General features: G+C 44.3%; 1 protein-coding gene across 2 annotated transcripts in view; it reads left to right on the top strand.

Moving 5' to 3' along the window:
* CACNB4 (calcium voltage-gated channel auxiliary subunit beta 4) overlaps positions 1 to 16,922 on the top strand; it is a gene marked incomplete at its 5' end in the record, with an annotated part of 265,940 nt that overhangs the window by 135,481 nt on the left and 113,537 nt on the right. The window lies entirely within an intron of this gene.

Here is a 16,922-nt window from a genome sequence, read left to right as displayed (position 1 = left end):
TAAACAACCCCTTCCTCAGTAAACGAGTATTATTCCAAGTGACAATCAGGCTACACAGAAGGGCATTTGGGATATTGCTCAGCTAGTAACCAGAAGGAAAAGCTATTTTAAAAAATTTTATTCTCTTATATATGCTTCTTTTTCTGTTAAGAAGTAGAAGATCATAATATTTTTCCAGAGTATCTCCGCTCTCTTAATTTTGTTAGGCGTTTCTAGCCATTCGTTTAGTATGTTCACTGACATATGTGAGAGAAAAATGGGTCCCTTGTCAAGTAAGTTTGATAATGACCACATTCAGTGCCCTTTCAAGGCACACAGTAGGCCACTAAATTCTCTTAGCATTCTGTGATAAATAAACCGATTAAATTTTATTTAACCCAAAGATATCCCAAAGTCATCTGATCTCAGAGCCCATTTTTTTTCCCCCAGTGAATGCCTATTAACTACTTGAAGAACTGGTATTCTGCAGAATGCAGCTGGGGAAAGGCTCATCTAGTTATTCACACCAAGTCACATATTTTCTGGGAACAATCTCAGCATCTCAAATTGGGTGCATTTGGCAGGCAGGATGCAGTTAACATTAGATTGATATATATGTTCCCAGGCCTTCCTCTCAGAGACTTTGGTTCACTAGTTTGGGATGGGCCTTAGGGTTTTCATTGTTGACGTACATTTCTAAGGTGATTTTTATGTAGCTACTTTGAGAAGTACTGGGTAAAATTATCGCCCTGATCAGCCAGTGTTTGTTACAGGGCACAGTACTTGGAGTTTCCCTTTTTTTCGGGTCTCTCTCCCTCTGGGTGGCAAGCCCTTTGAAGTAGGAGTGTCTATCTTATTCCTCTCCCTACCCTTGCCTAGCCTTGCTTGCCTGGGTACTTGCCCCAAGACAGACACTCAGTAAATGTTTGCTGGAATGTATTGAAATTCAATAACCCTAATTCCTCCAGAAATCAAGAGGGACCTCGGGAATGGTCAGAAATGATTGAACATGGTGTATATGTCAGGGATTCCCTAGGGACGTATATCTATGAACAGCCACACAATTATCTTTTCTTTAAAAAACCAAAGTAAATTTGGGCTTCCCTGGTGGCGCAGTGGTTGAAAGTCTGCCTGCCGATGCAGGGGACGCAGGTTCGTGCCCTGGTCCGGGAAGATCCCACGTGCCGCGGAGCGGCTGGGCCTGTGAGCCATGGCCGCTGAGCCTGCGCATCCGGAGCCTGTGCTCCACAACGGGAGAGGCCACAACAGTGAGAGGCCCGCGTACCGCAAAAAAAAAAAAAAAAAAAACACAAAGTAAATTTAAAAATAGAGGTTAGCAGGTTTAGGAAATCAGAAGGCCTGTATTTGTAAAAGAGCCAGAGTGTGATAAGGGAAACTCAGTCTTCTCCCCTTATATTTCCAACTGGGCTATATATTGATTGTAAACAGAGTGGTGACAAGGTAAGTTTCCCTCCACACCAGACTCCTAGACCCTACTCCATGGAGCCCACCTCTTTCAACAGTTTTTCTTTTTTTTTACTAGAAGCTTTATTGAGATATAATTCACATAGCATACAATTCACTCATTTAAAGTATATAGTGCCATGGCTTTAGTATATTCAGAGTTGTGCAATCATCACATCCCCCCAGAAGGAAATCTCATACCTATTAGCAGTCACTCCCCACTACCCCCCAACTTTCCCAGCCCTAGGCTGTCTCTGTGGATTTACCTGTTCTGGACATTTCATATATATGGAATCAGTCATACGATATGTGGCCTTTTGTGACTGCCTTCTTTCACTGAACATGATGTTTTCAGGCTTCATCCATGTTGTAGCATATATCAGCATTTATTTCTTCTTGTCGCCAAATAATATTCCATTGTGTGGATATAAACTATTTATCTGTTCAATCGCTGATGGACATTTGGGTTGTTTCACTGTTTGGCTGTTATGAATAATGTTGTACAAGTTTGTGTGTGTATATGAAACTTAATAGTTTCTTGACCAGTCACTTTAAAATGTAAGCCATTTTTTTTTAAATTGGAGTAAAATTGCTTTACAATGTTGTGTTAGTTTCTGCTGTACAGTGAAGTGAATCAGCTCTATGTATACCTATGTCCCCTCCCTCTTGGACCTCCCTCCCCCCCACTCCCCATCCCACCCATTTAGGTCGTCACAAAGCACCGAGCTGAGCTCCCTGTGCTATACGGCAGGTTCCCCACTAGCTATCTATTTTACACATGGTAGTGTATTTATGTCAAATCTAATCTCACAATTCATCCCACCTTCCCCTTCCCCCCGTGTCCACATGTGCATTCTCTATGTCTATGTGTCTATTCCTGCCCTACATATAGGTTCATCTGTACCATTTTTCTAGATTCCACATACATGCATTAATATACAGTATTTGTGTTTCTCTTTCTGACTTACTTCACTCTGTATGACAGACTCTAGGTCCATCCACATCTCTACAAATGACCCAATTTCATTCCTTTTTATGGCTGAGTAATATTCCATTGTGTATATGTACCACACTTTCTTCATGCATTCATCTATCGGTGGACATTTAGGTTGCTTCCTTGTCCTGGCTATTGTAAATAGTGCTGCAGTGAACATTGGGGAACATGTGTCCTTTTGAATTATGGTTTTCTCTGGGTATATGCCCAGTACTGTGACTGCTGGGTCATTTGGTAGTTCTATTTTTAGTTTTTTAAGGAACCTGCATACTGTTTTCTCCATAGCGGCTGTATCCATTTACATTCCCACCAACAGTGCAAGAGGGTTCCCTTTTCTCCACACCCTCTCCAGCATTTACTGTTTGTAGATTTTTGATAATGGGCATTCTGACCGGTGTGAGGTGATACCTCTTTGTAGTTTTGACTTGCATTTCTCTAATAATTAGTGATGTTGAGCATCTTTTCATGTGCCTCTTGGCCATCTGTATGTCTTCTTTGGTGAAATGTCTATTTAGGTCTTCCACCCATTTTTAATAATTTGAGATATACTAAAGATATGTTGAAGATTCAAGGTATTTTTGACTCCTACTCCACTGACCTATATGGTCATATCTCAGCTATTTCCATGTAACTCTGCTCTAGGCAGTGTGGTCCCCTCCCAGTTGCATGAATAGGCAGTGTTCAATCCCAAGTGTGAGAACTGTGGACACCGTTCCCTTTTTTGGGGGAAGCTCCACCCCCCTTTAGAGCTTTCACACTGCACAAGGTCCAGCTCTTATTCCATTCCTCCTGTGGGGCTCTTCCCAGCGTTTCCAGACTCTTCGGAATTCATGTGGCAGCGTCTGTCCCACTCACCTGGGCACTGACCACCTCCAGCCCCGTATAGCTTTGTCACTGTTTCATGGGTCTGTGTCTTCTCTCTGCAGGTGTGAGATGCTGGCGGGCAAGGATCAAATCCTACCATTCTTTTGCGCCTCCCTTACCCCAGCCACAACTACACAAGGGTTAGAGAGAAATGAATACTGAATAAATGGATGCTATAGCTCAAAGCCTCTGTGACATCAGTGTTCTCCATGCAGAGTAAAATGGGACTGGTTTGCAAGTGAGGAAATGATGGGAGTCATCGATTGAACCAGGTGCAGCTCTGAAATTGCGAGGGGCTCATTTAAAGAGTTGCGGACTTGTCACAGAAAATGTGGAAAGGTGCTCTGCTTAGAAATAACCTTGTCTGAACATCGTATATTCTCTTCATTTCTTCTTACTTGTTCTCATTTGCAAGGACTTGTTCGGGGACATTGTCGTGAAAATAGGATCCTTGCAACTTCATCTCTTTTATTTACAAGTTCAGATCATAATTTAGCGGCTCTATCATTATCAGAGCCATTATGTCTGTGATGGCCGTAGACCACTTCACTAACAAGGTCAGTTCTTTGAATGAGCCCCACATAAGCGGACCTTCTCATGTTAATCTCTAAAGCCAAATGGAAACCAAAAAGAAAAAATTATGAAAAATCAGATAGAAAAGTATAATAATTTGAAACAGAACAAAGATATTTGTTTTTCTGGCATTTGGCAATGAAAATGTCAAGCCATTTTCCTATAAAACCTTCTCTCTAGATATTTCTCTGCGGATGACATCCCAGTTCTTTCTTTATGAGCTAGTTATGAAAAGGTCCATGGGAATAATTCTGCCTAAATAAAATTACTAATTCATAGCCTTAATTTTTCTGTGATGTTGAAAAGAGCTACAGCCTAAGACAGTAGCTGTTGGTCACTGCTACCCTGGTTTAGAATGAGGGGCTGGCTGAGGGTTGTAGAGACAGACTGTACATTATAGTGAAGCTGCGGCTGCTACTTATTATGTCAGGGCCACACTGGTTTGCTTGGTCACAGCTGTAGTTGGTAGAACAGTGGTAGATCCCTTCAACAAGAATGTGTCTTTGCATCCCCAGCATCATTCATGTAAAGACAGGGGTCATCTGGGTGACTTCCTTCAATTCCTACCGTGCAAATATATTGACATGTTTGTTCAACAAACAGAATTTGTTGTGAAGGCATGAGCTTTGTAAATTAATCCTAGAACTATTTATTGGTGGCCTTTGTACAGAGCAAGTTATTAAGTCAGAATGTTACCAAAGAATTGTTTACAGGTATGTTTTTTTTTTTTCTGAGCATCCAAATGAACAGTTAGTGAGTACCTATGGCATGCCTAACACTGTACTAGGAGTGGTAACCCCTTAGAGTTATAGAGATAGAAGGGGTCCTAGTATGGAAATGCTTAGGGTTAAGTCAAGAGGACCAGATCCATGCAGGGACCATAGAATAATGGGATGGGCTTTATTTTTGCAGAAAGAATTGGATTCACCACAGTGCTTGCCACTTACTAACTATTTGGATTTGGACAAATTATGTACCTCTCTGAGTCTATTTTCTTATCAGTAAAGTGATCCTTACACTTTACAAGATATAATAATAATATCCTTACAAGATTATTGTGGTGATGAAATCAATTAGATAACATACATAAAAAGATAAAGTTCTGACACATAGTAGTTTAATAAAATTTAGATACTATTATTAATTGGAAGACAGCTTAGGGTGACTGAAACCAGGTCCAGGAGATTTGGTATAGAGTCTAAACATAGGCACAAAAGGAATTGGGAATCATAAAAAGACTTTGGAGGCATAGAATTAGCCTGTGTAATTTCATAAATGTAATATCTAAGCCAGACTACGGTAACCATAGTAATAGTTCCCATGTGTTATAGGCCAAAATTGTTGTAATTGCTCGATGTGAATTTTTTTCCCCTTAATTTTCACAATAACCTTATGATGTAGATACTTTTATCATCCATTTCCTAGGCGTAGAAAATGTTAAATGATTTGTCCAACGTCGTTCAGCTAGTAAATGATGGAACCAGGGTTTGAATCCAAGTGTCTGACTCAGAGCCACTTCCTAAAACAGGGAAGCGAGGGGTTAGGGTGGCTAGAAAGGCAGAGATGGCAGATCAAGTGAAGAAACAGAACCACAGGAGAAACACTAGGCAAGATATTGACAGACTAATAAAGATGGGGACCTGCTGGTGATCAGGCATGGCAGTGAGGGCTGGGACAGATCTGTAGGCAGAAGGGAGCCACTGCCTCTCAAGGTGGAACTTTATTGCATCTGGAGGAGTCCTGGCAACGTGGTGGTCTCACCTGACTGCATCTGCTGCATCTTTGAGTTCTACTGACAGTGACCGAGCCACTTCACATACCTTTCCTGTGTCAGGGCAGAATCTTTCATCTCATCTGAGTCGTTCCTTACTTTCCTTAAGTTTAGGGCAGAATTGCATTCCAGGAACCCACCTGATATGCACTTTTCTTCTCTAAACATACCCTGTCCTCTCTTTTCCACGAGCCATCCATGCACTCATCCGTCTATTCATTCAACCAGGCCTGAACACTTGAAGCCTGTGCTGGCAAAGGGATGAACAAAGTCAGAAATAGTTTTTCATCCTTCTCACACAATTCCCTAAAATGTACCCCCTATTCCTGGGACTATAAATATTTCAAATATTTTTGAGAACAATGGCAGTTTAGTCAACATCCGCACCCCACCTCCACCTCTCCCCATAGCAGTCCTTTTTTTTTTTTTTTTTTTTTTTTTTTTTTGCGGTACGCGGGCCTCTCACTGTTGTGGCCTCTCCTGTTGCAGAGCAACAGGCTCCGGACGCGCAGGCTCAGTGGCCATGGCTCACGGGCCCAGCCGCTCCGCGGCACGTGGGATCTTCCCGGACCGGGGCATGAACCCGTGTCCCCTGCATCGGCAGGCAGACTCTCAACCACTGCGCCACCAGGGAAACCCAGCAGTCCTTTTTTGATGAAGGAATCAAGCCATTGATCTGCATTCTGGTTCATGCTCCTCTCTTCTGAGAGGGGGTAGGGCAGCCCTTTAAGTCCTGGACTAGCTGCTTCTGCAGTCCTTTTATTCGGGGCCTTTAGACTTCTATGGCGAATTATTAGCCAGTTTTAAATGTACCTTGTGCCGATTTACACTTCCTTTGTGCTTTCTTTTCAAGTGTCTGGGAAACAGGATCCATTTTGACACCTTCCCTGGAGATCAGCTGTCTACAGAAGTGGGGTGTGGTAAGGGGACAGGAGAAAGAGGAGGCTCCCGGGCAAGGGGGGACTTTCAGAGATCTTTTCCAGCCGGTACTTGCCCTTGTCTGTCATACATAGAGCTGTCTAAGAGTGGGCTGGATTTTATAGAAACAATGCCCTCCCCCTCCAAATTCTGTTTCTAGCTGCCTCTTCCAGATAATAGTTACTCTTCATTGAAGGCTTACTATGAACCACGAGCTATTTCAGGGAAGATTTGTACATTACCTGTGCAGCAAACAGGTGGGACGTGGCTAGTGTCTGTCCTGATTGGATTGCTTATTTCGTTGTTTATGCTGATTAGTTGGTATTCATATCACACCACTTATCAAACAATTTGAATATTTCCCGGCATTTTCTGAATACTCTACGTGACATATATCATTTATTTCTCACAAGAGCAGATGAGCTATGAGGTAGGTGTAATTATCCCTATTTTACAGATGAGGAAACTGAGGCATAGAGAGGATAAATAACTTCTCATGGTCACACAGTTACAGTATCCATGTTCATACCCAGAGCCTCCAGGCCTTTCTAGCGTGCAATGCTACTTTCCAAGCCCTAGAAAGCCCCTTTTCAGTGCTTGGTACAACTAAGTCATGTCTTGCTGCTTTGTTTACTAGATGCAGGCTCTCAGAATGCCTCCTTCTCGGAGACCAGAGGAGGGAGGTTTAATCAGCTTCCTTGTGCACAGTACTCCAGCCTCTTCATTAGTCTTTCCTGTAGGAAGAAACAGAGGCGCAGCCGTGGCAGAAGCCAGACAGTGCAGTCTACAAGCATCTCTTGAACCACTTCCCCCAAAGGCTGCTGTGCATGTTTCTGCAATGGGACCTAAGCTTTCTTCCCATGCACGGACTGCCCTGATCTATGATATATTGCATTCTCTTAAACTATCAGATTCCACCACTCAAAGGAGTAAACTGAAACCTGTTCTCGCTGACCTCCCTGATTCTGCTGGCTCCTCTAAACTCTCAGCACCCTTAAGGGAAATTGAAAAATGTGATCATCCGTGGCTGTGTGCCAGCTCTGGAGGGCTTGCTCTGGTCAGCTCCATCCTTATAACACTTCACTTATCAGGACATTGATTATAGGGGGAACAGGGTTGGAGAAAGAGGAGAGTGAAATTGGATCATTAGTTTTTCAAAAAAAATATTTTAATTGAGGTGAAATTTATATAACATAAAATTAACCATAGTACATTCATAATGTTGTGCAACTACCACCACTATCTAGTTCTAAAACATTTCATCACTCCAAAATAAAACCCAGTACTCATTAAGCAGTTACTCAGCACTCCCCCCTCCTCCTCCTCCTACCCTGGGTATCCACCAGTCTGCTTTCTATTTCTGTGAATTTACTTTTTCTAATATTTCATACAAATAGAGTTATACAACATGGCCTTTTGTGTCTGGCTTCCTTCACTTAGCAGAATGGAGATTCATCCACATTGTAGTATGTATCAGTACTTCATTTGTTTTTATGGCTGAATAATATTCCATTCCATGGATATATCACATTCATCCATGAATGGACATTTGCACTGTTTTCAACTTTTGCTGCTAGAAACTTTTTTTTTTTAATTAATTTATTTATTTTTGGCTACCTTGGGTCTTTGCTGCACACGGGCTTTCTAGTTGCGGCGAGCGGGGGCTACTCTTCGTTGTGGCGCGCCGGCTTCTCACTGCGATGGCTTCTCCTGTTGTGGAGCACGGGCTCTAGGCGTGCGAGCTTCAGTAGTCGTGGCATGTAGGCTCAGTAGTTGTGGCACACGGCCTAAGTTGCTCCGTAGCATGTGGGATCTTCTCGGACCAGGGCTTGAACCCGTGTTCCCTGCATTGACAGGCGGATTCTTGACCACTGGATCACCAGGGAAGTCCCTAGAAACATTTTTGGATAAGTGTTCATTTGAGTACTTGTTTTCAGTTCTTTGGGGTATGTACCTAGGAGTGGAATTGCTGGGTCACATGGTAATTCCATGTTTAACTTTTTGAGGAACTGCCAAACTGTTTTCCGCAGGGGCTGAAACATGGGTCGTTGGTTTTGGTAGAGAACTTCAGGGCAGACGTCATGAAGATAGGAAAGCACATATGACTCTGTCTCTATAGAAAGTCTATACATCTTGGGACAAGACTGAAAATGTACAGTAAGATGTCTTCTAGGGACCAATACTGAGCAATAAAAAATATAGCTGTATGTGTATGTATGGGGGCAGAGATTTTCTTATGTCACCCCCAGTCCATCTCCCACTGGGATTACTGAGATAACCTCTTTGCTGGTCACTTTCCCTCTGCCATTGTCCCTCACCAGTCTTTCCCTTGGAGTGGTTTGCTCTAGGAATTATCTTTTTAAAGTGCAGATCTCGTCTTGTCACTCACCTATTTAAAATCCTTAAGTGGTACCCCATGACCTTCAGAACACATTGCAGATCCCTCTCTTTCGTGCATCAGGAGCTTTACTCCTTGGTCCTTGCTGGGGTCTTCAGCTTCAGCTTCTGCTACACCCACAGGCATTGTCATCCTTAGACGACATTACCTACCTGTAGGTCCCCAATGGCTCATGCTCTTACCCCTTCTTGCCTTTGCACATGTTCCCTCCTCTGCCCACAGGGCTAACTGTTACATCTCCTTCCAGACTCCGCTCAAACACTGAATCCTACCAGAGGTCCCTCATGACTCCCCGGCCTGAACTTTGGTACTCCCCACTGTATTTTCATGGCTTCTTTACAGCTTTTACTAGGCTTCACAAGGATAGGGACCATTACTCTGTTTGGTTCATTGTGCGTCTCAAACACCCACAACAGTGCTTGGCACAAAGGAGCTCTCAAAGTAGGTCCTGACTGAATGAGGTCAGGATGGCATTTTTCATTTTGTTGTCTTACTATCTGACAGGTAGTAGGTATCAAATAAATGTCATTTGAATGAAAGGTAAGGTGGAAGAGAAGAGGACGGAGTGAGCGAGGGAGGGTGGGAAGAAGACATAGGAGAAAGAGAGATGGAGAAGAGGAAAGAAGAAAGCAGGAGAGGCAAAGAAATGACAAAAAAGATGAAAAAGAGAGTGGATAAAAGAGTGGGAGAGGGCTTTCCTGGTGGCACAGTGGTTGAGAGTCCGCCTGCCGATGCAGGGGACACGAGTTCATGCCCCCGTCCGGGAAGATCCCACATGCCGCGGAGCGGCTGGGCCCGTGAGCCATGGCCGCTGAGCCTGCGCGTCCAGAGCCTGTGCTCCGCAACGGGAGAGGCCACAGCAGTGAGAGGCCCGCGTACCACACACACACACAAAAAAGAGTGGGAGAATGAATGAAACTGGGGAAGGCAGAGAGGTTGCCTAGCTTCAAAAAAGTGTAGCCATTTATGCTACAAATTTCAAACTTATTACATTCAAACATGTGCTTGCGTATTAGAAGGATGGAGGGCTTCAAGTCTTGGGATGAATGCCCCTCACCCCGATCTCATCGCATTCCATGTCCATTCTGCACAGGGTCAGGGGAGGGTATCAGACACCTGGCAGGAATAGCTGCTTCCATCAGTCCCATCATCCTTAGTCTGTTTGGGGGACCTCTGGGTCAGAGCACATAAAGGGGCATTTGAGATCAAAGCGGGAGTGGCTGTCTTCTGCTCAGCCTAAGCTGCCTTCCTTTGCTTACATAGCACACGTTATGTAATTTGCACTTTGCAAGCAGCTGCTAGGTGATGCCGCTACCTTCTGGCTCTGCAGTGACAGAAGAAAGGCTCACTTAGGAAATGCTGGCATGGGACTAGGAAGGCTTTTTAAATTCAGGTCTCTATGGAGAAAATGACACCAGGTTCCTTCCTAGTTTCTCATAAGGGATTTTTAAGCAGCTAATCTAAATGCGATAAATGCCCTGGTGACAGACTCCTGCCTACCCACATTGCTTCATGCATGCCAAAAGGTGGAGGAGCAAGAAGGCCTCCGGGTGAGTCACTGGTCTCCTAAGGGCCTGAGTTCCTAAATGGAGCATCAGAATGCCCTCACGTACCTCCGGCAGCCCTGGCCAGGAAAAGACTCCTCCAGGTACCCCTTCTGCACTCTTTCATTGGCCTTTTCTCCCATTTTAAGGCTACTGCTGCTTGTTTCTGTAAACCAGCAACTAGTCAGCCAACAAATTGATGTTCTCAAAACAGTGATTAAAATCTGATCTCATGTGTCTCACTACTGGGCTCTGTGTCAGGGCAGGTGCCTGCAGACCGTGTTGGGTGGGCTCAGAGAAGGCGAGTGGAGTTGGCGGTACTCACTCCCAATTAGAAGTGTCTCCTGTCAGAGCCAGAAGACCTCATGGCTTTTCACAAATCAAAGAAACTTCTCCTTGCAAAGGGAGCCCTGAGGTAAATGCTTCCAGAAGCACCTTTGGAAGTGCATAGACATTTTCAGGCCACTCAGGAACTCTTTCTAAAGTTGTTTATTCTCTGTGTGATCCAGAACCCCTGCAGCAGGGATTCTCAAAGTGTGGTCCGCAGACCACTCTGCGGTACAGTCCTCTGGGGAGCTGGTTAGAAATGCAGTTTCTGGATCCAGCATCCACTAGGGGAAGCACGAAGCACCATCTTTATAAGCACCGCCGATGATTCTTTGCATGCTGAACACCAGAGCCACAGTCGTACAGGTTTACAGAGCAGCACATCTTGAAAGGCAAGCCCCAGACATCTCCTGTGTACGCACCTGCAGAGTTCCTTCTCTGTGTCTCACCTGGGTGACCCCCTGGTCCAGGATGACGCGACCAAACACACAGCACCTGCTGCTGGCTGGAAGGGCACTTCTGGAGCTCTGATTTAAGCCATTCTTGTCAGCTGGGTTGCTTGTGTTGTTTTGTTTTTAGTGTTTATTTATTTACTTGGCTGCGCCGGGTCTTAGTTGTGGCATACGGGATCTATTTCCCTGACCGGGGATCAAACCTGGGCCCCCTGCATTGCGAGCTCGGAGTCTAAACCACTGGACCACCAGGGCAGTCCCCTAGGTTGCTTTTTTTTGATGACTGCTCTTTTCTTCATATTGGCCGCATGCGGAATGTTTTTCATCCATGTCTCTCCTTGGGGGATTGGACTGAAACCAAATCTCAGGCTGTGAGTACATGTCGCCACCAGGATTTGTGGCACAGGGCACCAGGATTTACTTGGACTTTGTTTTCAGACCGGTACCGGCCCGTGGCCTGTTAGGAACCGGGCCGCACAGCAGGAGGTGAGCAGCGGCGAGCGAAGCTTCATCTGCCACTCCCCATGGCTCCCCATCGCTCCCCTTCGTCCTCATTACCCCCTGAACCATCCCCCACCGCCGTCCATGAAAAAATTGTCTTCCAGAGAACTGATCCCTGGTGCCAAAAAGGTTGGGGTCCGCTGTTCTGAAGGACTCAGAATTGCCACAGCCCTTCAGAGTCCTAATCTTACTTCTGTAAGGATCTATAGAAGAGATCCTCACAACGGTGGTAAAGTACCCTCCACCTAAGGATGGTTTTGATAAAATGGAGAGGGAGAAACAGCATCTCTCTGGCACCGTTGTTTCCTTCCTTTTTCTCTCCTCCCTGTTGGGCATGCTCACCCCCTTTCTACCTCATCCTGCCTGATGCCAAATGCTCATCAGGAGCCCCTGGCTGGTCCGGACACACCCGGAAGCTCTGATCTTCTTCTGACCCGCCGATTGCCCATCAGAACTAATCTGTCCTGTGGCCCACGTTCTCAGAAGTTTGCTAAGCTAAGGATCTAATTGTAATGCTAATGATTTAAACCAACCCAGCAACTCTCGGGTAACATCTGCATCTCAGTAACAACCTCATTGAAGTGAACGATGTAGGAATTTGAGGCCCCTTAGGGCAACACATGGCAAACGGGGAAGGTTGGTCTCTGAAGTCTCATTCTGCCTGTTCTCTGCGTACGGCCACCCTGCAAGAGGTAGTCCTGGGATAAAATAGTCTTCAAAACCTGAGTACTTTTTTTTTAATCCCACGTGGCTTTCCTTTTGATGAACTTTCAGTTTAGTGGAAAAGTTGAGAAATTGTTTTAACCAACAAATTCATTGAGGCGCCTGCAGAAAATTACCTGGTGCTCGCAGTGTGGGGTTCTCCGTTAGTAGAACTTCCAATAAATAGTGAACTTAGTCCCAGTGAGTGACTGAGATACTGAGCAAAGGTATTAAACAATGCCCAGGTTATTGACCCCAAAACTAAAGGAGGCCCATGATCTGTGTATTAGTCTGCCTGGCCTGCCATAGCAAAATACCACTTAAACAGCAGAAATTTATTCTCTCATGGTTCCAGAGGCCGGAAGTGCAAGATCAAGGTGCCCGCAGAGCTGGTCCCTGGTGAGGTCTCTCTTCTTGGATTGTCGATGGCATCCTCTCACTGTGTCCTCACATGGCATTTCCTCTGTGTGGCTGCATCCCTGGTGTCTCTTCCTCTTCTTCTAAGGACACCAGTCCTATTGGATTAGGACTCCTAATGACCCTGGTTAACCTTAATTACCTTACTGTTAACCAAATACATTAGGGATTAGGGCTTCCATGTATGAATTCTGGGGGATACGGTTCAGTCCATAACAATCTGGAAGGCAGAACTTCCTACTTCAGGGCTTGGTTCTGTCACTGGTTTGCCTCATGAGTAAAAGATAATTCTAAACCTTGTTAAATGGGTAATCTGTACAGCAACCTGATGCAGTTGTTCCAGTCAGTGGACAGTGTGGTGTAGTCTAACTTGGGCTCAGCTCACTTATGCTTAGGTTTCCCGAATCCATAACTCAAGACTGTGGGTTGTTGTTCTTGAGCGTCTATGTGTGTGTCTAACTGGAACTTACAGCCATATAACATAAAGTGATTATAGCAGAGGAAAATTCTGTGGGGAGCAGAGCTGTTGCAGAGTGACAAAACAGGTGTCTACTCCACCGTAAACTATTTCTTCCACTCTTGGTGATCTTGGAACATCAGATCTTGGACCCTGAGGACAGCTGTGTTTGGCGCAGTTGCGCCCCCTCCTGGATCTCTTTCTTCTGTTGGTTTTCAGGATACACATTGTCCAGGGTCTTCTGCTCCTCTGATCTCTCCTGTATCACCTTTGCTGTCTTCTCTTCCACCTTGGAATCCCTTACCACTTGCTCTTTCCTAAGATTTACTTTAGACCTTGATCTTTTTTCTCTTTTCTCATTTTTTTTTCTTTAAGAGCCCCTCTGTTTCTCCACTTCAGCCATCAGCTTTATTCCAATAAATCTCGAATCTTTATCTCTATCTGTGATGTATCATCCAAGTCTCCGGTACCACAGGCCTGATTGCCTACCAGCCCTTTCCACTTGAGTCTCTTGTTATCACTTCATTTCCAGTAACTCAAATAAGCTTATGCCTTTACTCCATCTCCCATAAAGTTGCTAATGACTAAATCCTGACAGCTTTTCTTATACTATGTATTATGCCATTTCCTTCTTAATTCTATTACCATTGGCCCAATCCAGACCCTGTTGCCTCATAACCGGATCACTGCCACAGCTTAATTTCTGGCTTCCTATCTTTCTCCTCTCCATTCCATATGCTCCTGCTAGAACTGTCTTCAGATAAAACTTTTATCATGTCTCTCATCTGCTTAATACTTTACTCTCTTCTATCCTCCAGATCAGACCCAAAGAACTCTGACTAACTTTTGACCCTTACTATTGGGTAGGCCAAAAAGTTTGTTTAGGTTTTTCTGTAAGATGTTATGGAATAGGGGCTTCCCTGGTGGCGCAGTGGTTGAGAATCTGCCAGCCAATGCAGGGGACATGGGTTCAAGCCCTGGTTTGGGAAGATCCCACATGCTGCAGAGCAACTAGGCCCGTGAGCCACAATTACTGAGCCTGCGTGTATGGAGTCTGTGCTCCACAACAAGAGAGGCCGCAACAGTGAGAAGCCCGTGCACCGCGAGGAAGAGTGGCCCCCACTTGCCGCAACCAGAGAAAGCCTTCGCACAGAAACGAAGACCCAACACAGCCATAAATAAATAAATAAATAAATAAAATTAAAAACAAACAAAACAACTATAAAAAAACAAAGATGTTACGGAATACATTCTTCATCTCTTTTGAACCATCAGAGCTCAGCACTGAAAGGGACCTTAGATAGTCTAATCCTGTATCTATCTGATGATCAGTGACCCACACAAACTATCACTCAGGAGCAATATTAACACCTTTAGTCACAGGCAACGTAGGGAAGCACATTCCCTTTCATACACTTTAGTTGTCAGAAATGTCTTTCTTGAATACAGGTAAATTTGAAGTCTGTATAAAAATTGTCCATTGACCTTAGTTCTGCCCTTTTTCCACCTACTAGCTTTTAGGTATTTGTAAATGGTTACCATGTGTTGTCTTCCCCAAATAATACACAACCAGTTTCTTCAAATGATCCTCAAAAATCCCTTCCCTCCTGGTTCTTGTCTGGAGGCTCTCCTGGTTGACACTATTCATTCTAACATGAGGCACCTTGCACTGACCCCTATATTAGTTTGGGGGAGGTGGGGCTGTCATGGTTAATATTAACTTTAGAGTCAACTAAAACCACAAGCCCATTTAATTTTTTTTTTTTTTTTGTGGTATGCGGGCCTCTCACTGCTGTGGCCTCTCCCGTTGTGGAGCACAGGCTCCGGACGCGCAGGCTCAGCGGCCATGGCTCACGGACCCAGCCGCTCCGCGGCATGTGGGATCCTCCCGGACTGGAGCACGAACCCGTGTCCCCTGCATCGGCAGGCGGACTCTCAACCACTGTGCCACCAGGGAAGCCCCCTTCTAATTATTATTTGTACTACTTTTAAGTCAAGTGTCTCATAACTGTACTTGGGTAGATTTTTTTTCCCCCAGAAATAAATATCTTTATCTAGATTAAATTTCATCTTGTCCAATCTGGCCATGATTTCAGCCAGAAGAATTCTTTATGGATTTTCTGCCTGTCACCCTATGTATAAATGTTCTCTCCCAATGTTATGGTCAACTGTAAATTTGATCATCAGTGCTATTTATATCTTCATCCAAGTTTCTGATAATGACGTTTTGGGCAGGACACATTTGGAACCAGCAGCAAAGGTTGATACCTTGATAGGCATCCTGTGTCCAGGCACCTGCACAGCCATCGAGCACACAATCTGTGATTAACCCATCTTGTGAATAACTCTGTTCCATGGCTTGATGCATTCCAAATAGCATTTCTTGTAGCCATATCAGACAAGAAGAACATGGAAATCAGGGTGGCTTCCTTGTTATCCAGCATGCATGCCATGTTCATGGTCACTTTGGGGCCTTTTTTCCATTCTTTCTGGCTAAAAGCTTCCTTTTTTTTTCACCTTTTACTTATATTCATAATGTTCTCTAGCACAGCCAAGAAGCCAGCACTCATCTCCTCCCCATTAATTCCAAGCATTCAGTTTTGCTACAAAGCCCCTAACCTTAAGGCACTTCGCATTGTTTATATACATTGCTTAGTATTACATTTATGCCCAGAATGAAACACACACTCAGGAAATATTTGCTGGATGAGTGCAGGGTAGGCTTGTCATCTTTATCAGACCATAACCATAAGCTTCTTGATGGGGGATGCTAGCCTTACATTTTTTTTTTTTTTAATTCTGGAGAAATTCACATAACATGAAATTAATCATTTTAAAGTGAACAATTCAGTGCTTCTTTGGGGGCAGTCAAAATGGAGTAGGAAGGCAGCTGAAGCAGAGTCTCTCTTTCCAAGTCACTCCTGGTCTGGCTTGGTTCATTTGGTGTATTTCTGTGGAGGTACTAAATGGAAATTTACTTTCTAAGCGCTACTTGCTCATCCAGAAGAATTCTTTGTCTCTGAAATAATAGCATGAGCGAGTCTAATACTTTCAGAATAAGGCTTCCTTTAGTTCACAACTTAGAGTTTCCAAAAATAAAACACTGGCTGTGTTGATAAATTCATTTCAAAGGATCTGGGTAATTAGTCATTAGTCACAGCATGCTTATGGAGGAAACCGATAGATTATTGCATCAGGTTATTGTTAGCAAATGCCTATTTGAGGATTTCTGTATAGTTCTGTGCCAAAAGAAGAGTGGCACAGCTATGTGCACCATAATGAAATACCTTCACACGTCTCTCTTCCAAGACCCTTTACAGTCATGCCACTGTTGGAAACACTAGCATTTGGCAAAGGCATTTTATCCCACTTTAAACAGTTCATGCCACATAACTCTCCCTTGTCTTCTTCAGTGCTTTCTAGTTGGCAAGCGGTTTCAACCTCCAGGATCAGTGAGTCAGGTGGTAGGTAGTAGCGTTGTGCCCACTTACAGATGAAGAAGACGGAGCTCAGATACGACAAATATCTTGCCTAAAGCCCAACAGTTAGTAAATGCTGAAC

The sequence above is a fragment of the Leucopleurus acutus genome (genome assembly GCF_964270905.1).
Source record: "Leucopleurus acutus genome assembly, chromosome: 6".
Taxonomy (NCBI): Eukaryota; Metazoa; Chordata; class Mammalia; order Artiodactyla; family Delphinidae; genus Leucopleurus; species Leucopleurus acutus.
This window is presented reverse-complemented; position numbering and strand designations above follow the sequence as displayed.